This window comes from Macaca nemestrina, chromosome 19 (assembly GCF_043159975.1).
Source record: "Macaca nemestrina isolate mMacNem1 chromosome 19, mMacNem.hap1, whole genome shotgun sequence".
NCBI lineage: Eukaryota > Metazoa > Chordata > Mammalia > Primates > Cercopithecidae > Macaca > Macaca nemestrina.
In genome coordinates, this window is record NC_092143.1 from 1,943,799 (window position 1) to 1,953,563 (window position 9,765).

Sequence of the window (9,765 nt, forward strand, 5' to 3'; positions counted from 1 at the left end):
GGTTCTGCCTTACAAGAACTCACACTTAGTCATGTTGTTCAAACTTTATCAACTTTAACTGTGACACTGCTTTCTTTCGGTCACAGAACATTTTTAATCTAGTCAAAAACTGCTTTGTTTTACAGAAATACTCAGAGTTGTTAGGTTTTATTTTATTAAAATCTTTATGACACCCATTCAAATGTAATTTTATAATTAATGACTGTAATACATAGCTATTTAATCAATATGGCTTAACGTTCCTAGTTTTATTTTGCAAACTACAAAAGAAGAGCTATTTTACTAACTTTTTATTTTGAGACAATTGTGCAGTCGTAACAAAATAATAAAGAGAGATCCCATGTACCCTTCACTCAGTTTCCCCCAGTGGTAACATCCAGCACCATCACAGCTCAATGTCATGACCAGGAAGTGGCCACTGGCTCAATCCACTGACCTTATTCAGATCGCACCAGTTTTACATGCATTCGTGTGTGTGTGTGTGTGTGTGTGTGTGTGCCTGTGCCTGTGTGTGTGTGCACATGTGTGTGTATTTGATTCCCTGCAATTGGAGAGGAAAGGCTTTGTCATTCACTGATGATGTTAGCAGTAGGATGCTTTGGTAGGTGCCCTATTTCAAGTTGAGGAAGTTTTCCTCTATTTTTAGTGACAGTTTTTTTTTTTGTTTTTTGGTTTTTGGGGTTTTTTTTACATAAATGGGTGTTGGATTTTGTCTAATTCTTTTTCTGCATCAATTGATCTGAGCTTACTATTATTATTTTTACATTGTTATAGTGGATTTATTTGGTAGATTTAGAAATATTGAATAATCCTAGAATATGTGGAATCAATTTAATTTGGCAGTGGTGTATAATTCTCTTAATATGTTATTGGAATCAAGTTGCTAATATTATTAAGAGGACTTTTGCATCTAGATTCATTCGATACATTGGCCTATAGTTTTCCCTTTTGTTTGGGTTTGGTTCAGGGTAAAACTTGCCTCATAAAACATGTTTCCTCCTCTTCTGTGTTCTGAGAGAGATGATAAAGAATCAATACTAAACATTTGGTAGAATTCTTCAGTGAAACAATCTGGGCTTTGGGATTTATTTTTTGAAAACTTTTAAGTTACAAATTCAATTTCTGTAATGCGTATAAAATCTTCAGATGATCTCATTTATTTTGGTAGCGTTTTGGTATATTTTGGGCTTTAATGGGCTGGTTTGTTTTTTCTAAGTTGTTGAATTTGTGACCGTAAAGTTGCCTGTAATATTCTCTTACCATTTTAATGGCTGCAGGAACTGCAGTGAAATCCCTGTTTCATTCTTGGCACTGGTGATTTGTCTCTTTTGAAGTTTGTAAATATTTCTAGAGGTTATAATTATTGATTTATTTGAAGAATCAGCCATTTTGTTTTATTGATTTTCTCTATTGCTTTCTTGTTTTCAATTTCAATGATTTTTGATTTTCTTTATTATTTGCCTTCTTCTACTTGCTTTAGTTATTTTTTCTCTTCTTTTTCTAGTTCTTGAGGTTGAAACTTAGATTATTGAGATTTTCATTCTTTAAAAAATGTAAGCAATTAGTCCTATGAATTTTCCTGTCAGCACGGCTTTAACTGTACTCCATACATTTTGATATATTGTCTTCTAATTTTCATTTGTTTTTTGGAGTATACACATTTAGGATTGTTATTTTTTTCCCGATAGATTCATCCTTTTATCAAATGTAACATCCCTTCTTGGTTTTAATAATTTTTTTTTTGCTTGGAAGTCTATTTTGTCTAATATTAATATAACATTCCTGCTTTTAAAAAATTTGTGCTCTCTCTCTCTCTTTTAAAGTAAATTCTTTTACTTTAAAAAGCTACCTGATGCTGTATTTGAAGTGAGTTTCTTATACATAGGCTATTGTTGGATCATGTTTTCTTTTCTTCTAACTTATTCTGCTAATCTCTACCTTTTAATCAGTGTATTTAGACCATTTGCATTTATGGTAAGCAGTGATGTATTCAGATGTAAGTTTTCCATGTTATTGCCTGTTTTCTGTTTGTAACCTCTGTTTCGCATTCTTCTGTTTCTCTTTTCTTGTTTTCCCATGAATACTTTTAAAACATACATCTTGAGGTGTTTTAGTGTTTTTGAACATACTGCCTTGTATAATTTTCCTAGCAGTTGCTCTAGCTATTGTAATATACATGCATAGGTTATCACAGTCTCCTGGTATTGATGCTTTACTACTTTGAGGAATGTATAGCAAACTTACTTTCACTTAGATTCCATTTTCCTCCCTACTTTTAAAAATATAATTGTCTTAAATATCTCCTGTACATGCAGTGATCAGCACATGACTTGTTGTTTTATAATTTTTGCTTCAACCATCAAATATGATTTAAGAAATTCATGGGAAGGCAGTATACTATATCTACCCATTTTGTACCCATTTCAATGCCTTACCCTTCCTATCTGAAGTTCTCAGCATTCTTCTGTAATTTTTTTTTTTTTTTCCGAAACAGAGTCTTGCTCTGTTGCCCAGGTTAGAATGCAGTGGTGCGATCTTGGCTCACTGCAACCTCCGCCTCCCAGGTTTAAACAATTCTCTTGCCTCAGCCTCCCGAGTAGCTGGGAATAGAGGTGCGTGCCACCAGGTTTTTTTTTTGTTTGTTTTTTGTTTTTGTATTTTTAGTAGAGATGAGTTTCACCGTGTTGGCCAGGGTGATCTCAAACTCCTGACCTCGTGATCCACCCACCTTGGCCTCCCAAAGTGCTGGGATTACAGGCTTGAGCCACCGTGCTCAACCTCATTTTTATTTATAGAAATTCTTTCATTATTTAAAGGTATTTTTGCTAGTGACAACCTTTTCTTCCTCTTAAAATGTCTTTATTTTCCCTCATTCCTGAAGGAGATTTTTGAGGGATGTAAAAATGTATGGTTGCCAGTTTCTTTCTTTGGTGCTTAGGAAATGTTCTGTTACTTCTTCTGGTTTTTTTCTTCCTTCCGTGGCTCTGGCTTTCTCCTTCCTTCTGTGGTTTCAGATGAGAAATAACCTGTCATGGGAATTGGCTTTTCCGTGTAAGTAAAGTGTCATTTCTGGCTGCTTTTAAGAATGTTTTCTCTGCTTTTAATTTTCAGAAGTTTAATTATTATACACCTTGCCATGGATTTCTTTGGATTTGTCCAATTTTGGATTCACTCAGTATCTTGAGTATTTATTTGTTTATTCATTTGCAGGATTTGGGAAGTCCATCCGTTCTGCTTTGAAAGGTGTTTTAGTTCATGCTGCCTCCTTTCCTTCTGGGACTCTGCGGGTAAGAATGTCGGCTCCTCTCTTCGCTGTGCCCCAGACAGTGCTTTTGTTTCTTTCAATCTTTTTTCTTCTCCATTGTTCAGGTTGGGTAAATTCTAGTGATCTGTCCTCAAATACATATCTCTCTCCTCTGCAATTTTCACTCCATTGAGCCCATCCAGCAAGTTTTAAGTTTTAATTATTGCCTTTTTTGATTCTATCATTTTCACTTGGTCCTTTTTCATAGGATCTATTTCTTTGCTGAGATTTTCCATTTTTCACTTGTTTCAAGAGAATGTGTAATTGCTATGGAAGCATTTTTATGATGGTTGCTTTAAAGTCTTTGTCAGACATTGCAGCGCCGGTTCATTTCAGTGTTGGTGTCTGTCGATTGTCCTCTCATCTGCGTTGTGACTTTTTTCTGCATCTTCCTGTGATGAGTGAGTTGATTGGATCCTGGCCATTTTGATGACATTTGAGATTCTGGATCCTACTTAGGAATGTGTCTTAGTAGGCAGTCCCCCTGGCGAGGTGTGGGTGGGTGCGTTCAGCTTTCCACAAGCCCCCTCCTGAGTCCTAACATCTCTGTGGTCACAGTGGGGGACCAGCTCACACTGCCTCACTGCAGATGAGCTGAGGGGGGCATTTAGTTCCCTGTTGGTCCTACTGATGCCTTCCAGGGAAGGTGGACAGCAACCCCATAGCTCATGGCCTCTGAGCAGGGGTGCTGTCTCAGCTCCTGGTTGCAGGTGACACCAGGAAGGGCAAGCTGGGTGCTGCAGATCCACTCCCTGCAGGTGACATTGGGAAGGTGGACGTGCGGGCAAGCTGGGCACCGCAGATCCACTCCCTTCAGCGCCACAGTCAGGACCTCAGCAGGGTCTCACCATCACCTCTGCGAATGCTGTGGAGGTTCAGTGTCTGGCCAGCCCGTGACACTGTGGGGGGCCTGAGTGTTCCATGGGTGTTTGGCAGAGCAGAGTGGGTGTTGCTGACACACCTTTCTGTTCTCTGGGGCCGCCCTTCTCCCTGGCCTTCTCGCTGTCATGGGAAACAGTTTTCAGATTTTCTTTCTGTGCCTATTGGCGGCTCCAGCGTGGAAGTTTCTGCAGTTCCCGGACTAGGACACACTGGGGATCTGCCCCAGGCCACCCTCAAGCCCTGGGGACCTCGTCTGTCCAGCTCCTCTCCTTCTTTCAGAGTCTTCTCTCTGTATTTCCTGTGTTGTGCCCAGGGCTTTAGTCCTAACACGGGGCCTGAGAGGAAGGGCTGCTCCATCTTAGTGGAACCAGATGCTCAAAAAAAGTATTTAGACATTTTAATTATTCTTAAAGTTTTTGCCTCTTTGGATAATTTTTTCAGAGATGGTGTCCAATTTCCTTAATCTGTGATTAACCTTTGATTGGAAACTGTTCTAAGTTTTCCAAAGACTGCCTCCTCTAACTGTCTCTTTTACTAACTTACACCCTTACCCCTTGCATGGGAAATGCAAGTTTGCTTTTTTTCAAAGGATCCTGAGCTTCTCTCTAGGGTTTAGAGTTTCCAATGCTTCTTGCAGATTTTCAGCCACAGAAAAGCTTTTACCATCCATTCCTCAGGCCAAGGTCACACATTACCTTCTTAAAGGACAAAATGAGATTGTATGTATCTGGTTCAGAGGTTGTGATGAAGACTCTGTTGATTATCAGATGAAGGACAAGCAGTCCCTATGCCTTCTTCCTCTTAGAAAAGCACAGTTTGCTAAAATTTCTCCCAACAAAATCCTCTTCAAAGGCTATGTTTCTAGGCTGTTTATAATCTCCATCTAAGTGGGTACCAGAATCCTACAACTGAGTCTCAAGGGTGCCCCCTGAGAGTCCTGCTTGGTACCCTGACCCCGTCCTGGTGCTTCTGTTGAATTTTCCACTTTAATGTCTTGCAATGTGAGGTTCCTGCCCAGCCTATTCTCACTTTATGCAGTCATCCCACTCAGCCTAGAACGTCAGTGAAATTTCCATCTCCAGTCTCAAACTCCGGACCTGGTGGTTGTTTTTTTCACATCACTTAACTGAACATGCCTATAACAGACCCAAAAGTCTCCCTCCCTCATCCACATACGTGCACGTGGACACACAACACACACATATGCTCACATGCACACATATAGCAGACACATGCACATAGACACACAGGACACATATGCTCATGTGGACACATATGTACACATACGCATTGCACACTCATGCTCATGTGCACACACATGCACATGGACACACAGCACACACATGGACACACAGCACACACATGCACATGGACACACAGCACACACATGGACACACAGCACACACATGCACATGGACACACAGCACACACATGGACACACAGCACACACATGCACATGGACACACAGCACACACATGCTCACGTGCATACACAGGCACCCATGGACACAGCACACACACATATACACAGAGAAGCATAGCATTTACGTACACGAACATATACACCCATGTACACACACCAAACCTGTTTTTCCTTTTGTGTTTCTATCCAGATGAGGGCACCTCTGCTCACTGTGGCTTTGCATCACCTCATAGAACCTTTGATGGTTCTCCAAGCTGCTGCTTTTCCTGGTCCCCACTCCTTTGCCCGTGTTGTCTCCACATGCTCTTCATCCCAGGGCTCCAGGAGCGGCTGCCTCCTCCCCCAAGTTACAGGCCCCGGCTTGAACTCACTGCTTCTTCAGACTCCACTGCATCACCTGGCCTGGGACATACTCTATCGGGCCGCCTGTCAGCACTACCATCTCCCTGCAAGGCCAGGATTCCCGGAGTGAGGGCAGCATGGCTCCACTCCAGAACCTCCCTGCCACCCCAGTGGTGGGGGTGGGAGTTGTGGCTTGGGAACCGCCAAAAGGAAAAGGATGCCCGTGGGCCGGAGGACTGTGAAACCCAGACTGCAAATAACTTCACTCCCCACACTCGTGTCTTTGTGAGGGAGAAGCACATTCATTGTATCTGCGAAGTGTCTAATGGAGGCCCCGCTGTGCACTTCAGGGCCATCTGGAAGGTGCCTGACTCTGGCCCCTGCAGGGCGATGGACACTGGGGCTTAGACACGACACAGTGCACAGGGCCCAAAGTGTTAAAGGCCATCAGTTTAAAAGTGGGGCTTTTAAGGGATTAAAAGCAAGTTTTCTCAAGACCTCTCAAAACAGAAGGCTCCAACGGTGGTGATAAACTCCAGAGCAGGAAAGGGTTCAGGACTCAGCAGTCACATTCAGGATGCACAGCTTAGGGAGAGGAGGAGGAGAAGGGCTGGGTTCTCCTCCTGGTTTAGGGGGAGGGGGAGGAGAAGGGCTGGGTTCTCCTCCTGGATTAGGGAGAGGAGGAGGAGAAGGACTGGGTCTTCCCCTTGAGTTAGGGAGAGGAGGAGGAGAAAGTCTGGGTTCTCCTCCTGCCTTAGGGGGAGGAGGAGGAGGAGAAGGGCTGGGTTCTCCCCCTGTTGGTTCAGTTCAGTGTTTTCCACAGGGCGATTTGGGGCTGGGGACGTCGGGGAAACCATTATAGACACCTGCGTGCCAGGACTGTTCTGGGGCTCAGCGTGAGGCTGATGGCATCATCCACCTGAGCAGGTGGGGCAAGGAGTGCTGGGGTGAGCTTGCCGGGCTACACTGTCCAGGAGGTGTGGGGGTATGAGGTTGTGGGGTGTGCAGGTGTGGGGTGTAGGGGGTGTGAGAGGTGAGGGGGTGTGTAGGTGTGGGGGTCTGGGGTGTGGGGGTTTGAGGGTGTGAGGTGTTGGGTTTTGGGGGTTTGGAGTCTGATCTTTCTTTGGAGGCTTGGAACACATTCTCTCCCACCTGTGAATGTCTAGATGCTTGCTTAGAATCAAAAGGGTTTTATATAATTTTATTTTAAATGCACTCCTTAAGAGGGCAAAACCTGGAAAATCTATATTTATGACTCTCATAAACCCAACTGGAAATGAGAAGTGCCTGGGCCCAGGTCAGTGGGCATCACTCCATTCTCTGTTTCTTTCCTAACAGGAGTTCTTGACCGAGGAGGGAAAGGTGAGCGGATGGCAGGGACAGCGGGGCCTGGAGGAAGCAGCACGTGCCGTGTCCCAGGGAGCCTCCACCTGCTCATGTCCAGGAGCACAAGAGACCTTTTGTTTACGCCTTCAGTTAACATCAGTCCATTGTAGTGAAGGTGTCAGGCATTCCCTATAGGCTGCCATGGGTGGAGAACCTGTGAATCCAGCCTCATGGGATGCCAGCCTCCATCCCGACACCTCCCTGCGACCCAGGCCAGGCTGCTTTGCACCCAGCCTCTTGCAAAGTGTCTCAGGTTCCTCTCTGGCAGGGTGCAATCCAGACTCAGTTGATCTCCATAAGGCGGTCTAAACTTGGATGAAAAGGCCCTGCAATGCCAATTATTATTATTATTATTATTATTATTATTTAAAAAGTGAGTGACTCTGCCAGGAAGCTGCCCCAAGCTCACCCAGCTCTGATTATGCTGCTAATTATAGTGATTATGAAGAAGAGAGCGCGTGATTGCTACCGACCCCCCTCGCTGCCCTGAGAACAAATGCGAGGGACAATGGACGGCAGCTCCGCCCTCGCCGGGCTGCCACGCGGGCAATCCCTGACCCGCTCGCTCCCGTTCATTAGCAGCGTCGGTCGCCAGGACGCGGCCTCTTCAATCATTGCCGGCCACCCCCGGCTGCCGCGCACGGAGACAGATGCCGCGAGGCCAGACAGGCCAGAGGTCCGATGTGAACTGCGGCGTTGCTGGGTGCCCAGGCAAGGCGGTGGGGTCGCCGTAGGGGCAGGCCGCTGGGGCAGCCTGTGTGTGTGCAGGAAAGCCGCTCTGCATGCCAGGGCACGGCACCCACTGTGTTTTTGTTTTCTCCTTGCAGCTGAATGCACTCGACAGTTTTCCTTTTCTCTTTTCCTTTGGTGCAGGGGATGGGCAGAGAGTGGTGGTTTCACCAGGTCAGTTTTCTGGAGCTGCAAGGCTAACATTCCTAGCAAGAAGGGGCACCTCCTTTGCCTGCGTTCCCTCGGCCCCTGCTCCAAGCTTCCAGACTAATGTGGCCCGGAAGCTTGGGAGGTTTCTGCGTCTCCGCCACCTTCCAATTTGCCGTGGCCGGCCTCTGAAGACTGACAGGCCGCAGCGCCGGTGCCAGTGTAAATGAGCCCATTCATTTCCTGCCGCTGGCATATGGCATGTCATTGTCCGCGGTCACCGAGGCAGAAGTGATGCAATTTGTTGGCATGTCCTGCTGCAGAACAGACTCTCCATCCCACTGAGCCCCCAAGAAAACAACAGAAGCCACGAAAGGGCAGCCAAAACCTTCACAGCTTCATCAGGCACGCACACACGGCACAGCGACGACGCAGGCAGCACAGTCTCCATTTCTGTGCCCTCAGTGGGAAGGGGAAGGGGATGGAGGAATCTTAGAGCTTCTCAGCTCTCACGCTAACCACAAAGAATGCCCGAGTCACTGATACCGCAAACCGTTCTCAAGACGTCGTTCAGGACAGTCTGCCTTTTGCACGTCTGTTTCTACTTCCGTCATTTCTGACAAGCCGGACCACAGCAGAGACTGAAACGGGTCAAGTGGTGAGGGTTTAAATGCGTCTTCAGCAGCAGGACACATACACCCAGCACGACTCCCATGGGAAAGAGGGTGGCAGCTCGCGGAAGGGCCCAGGTGTTGGTTCATTAGGAAAACAAAAAATAGATGCATCATGTTTTCGAGGAAAAGTCCAAGCACAGTGCTGCCTGGCCAGGGTGTGGTCAGGCTCAGACCCTGGGAGTTGGTTTTTACAGAGCAGCCCTATTGAAAGTCTGCAGCCAGTTTGAAAATAGGCAGAAGCACTGGGCTCCATACTGTCTGCACGTTCACAACCGTGATAAGAACATGCTAACATCCAGGCTGGTGGGATGGCTCCCATAATGGATTTGAGAGGACCGTGTGAGTGGTAATGAAATGGATGAGCCTTGTGTCTGTGTTGTGTCACTGAAGCATGTTTACAGGAGAGGAGTCCAGCCGAGCCTGCCAGTGAAGACAAGCACTAGGTGCCCACACACAGGTAAACTAATATTGTGAGAAACAGGCCCACAGGAGTGCTGCACGGGGACCTACAGGAGGCTGCAGACCGCTGTGATTTAGAAGCTGCCTGCATGTGCAGCACCCAAAGACTCTTTCTCATCTTCATGATCATTGATCTGAGGATGGTTCATGATCACTGTCTGAGAAGGTTCTAAGATTCCTTCTCGCTCTGAAATTCCTCAACTTAATAATGGATGGCTTCTCCTCAGCGTTCATCAAGTGAGGACTTCAGTGGCCGTGAACAGGTGGTTCCTGTTAGGCAAGGCTCCTTAACACTGGGAAAGCCGGTCCATGGCCCTGCTGGGTGTCAGGTGCCATGTGAACCCCATGGGACAGGGTGAAATGCACCAAAGTGACAGTGGTCTTCATAGTGAACCTCATAATTCAGGCTATGAAATTGGG

General features: G+C 45.9%; 1 long non-coding RNA gene across 2 annotated transcripts in view; it reads left to right on the forward strand.

Moving 5' to 3' along the window:
- Positions 1-7,766, forward strand: part of LOC139355329 (uncharacterized) — a 29,182-nt gene extending 21,416 nt beyond the window's left edge. Inside the window, exons 2-4 of one of the 2 annotated variants that reach the window (XR_011617260.1) lie at positions 3,211-3,287; positions 6,774-6,877; positions 7,289-7,766. This is a non-coding gene — a long non-coding RNA (uncharacterized lncRNA). The remainder of the gene's footprint in view (positions 1-3,210; positions 3,288-6,773; positions 6,878-7,288) is intronic. The other variant, XR_011617261.1, reaches the window with a different exon arrangement.
- Positions 7,767-9,765: the final 1,999 nt, after the last annotated feature.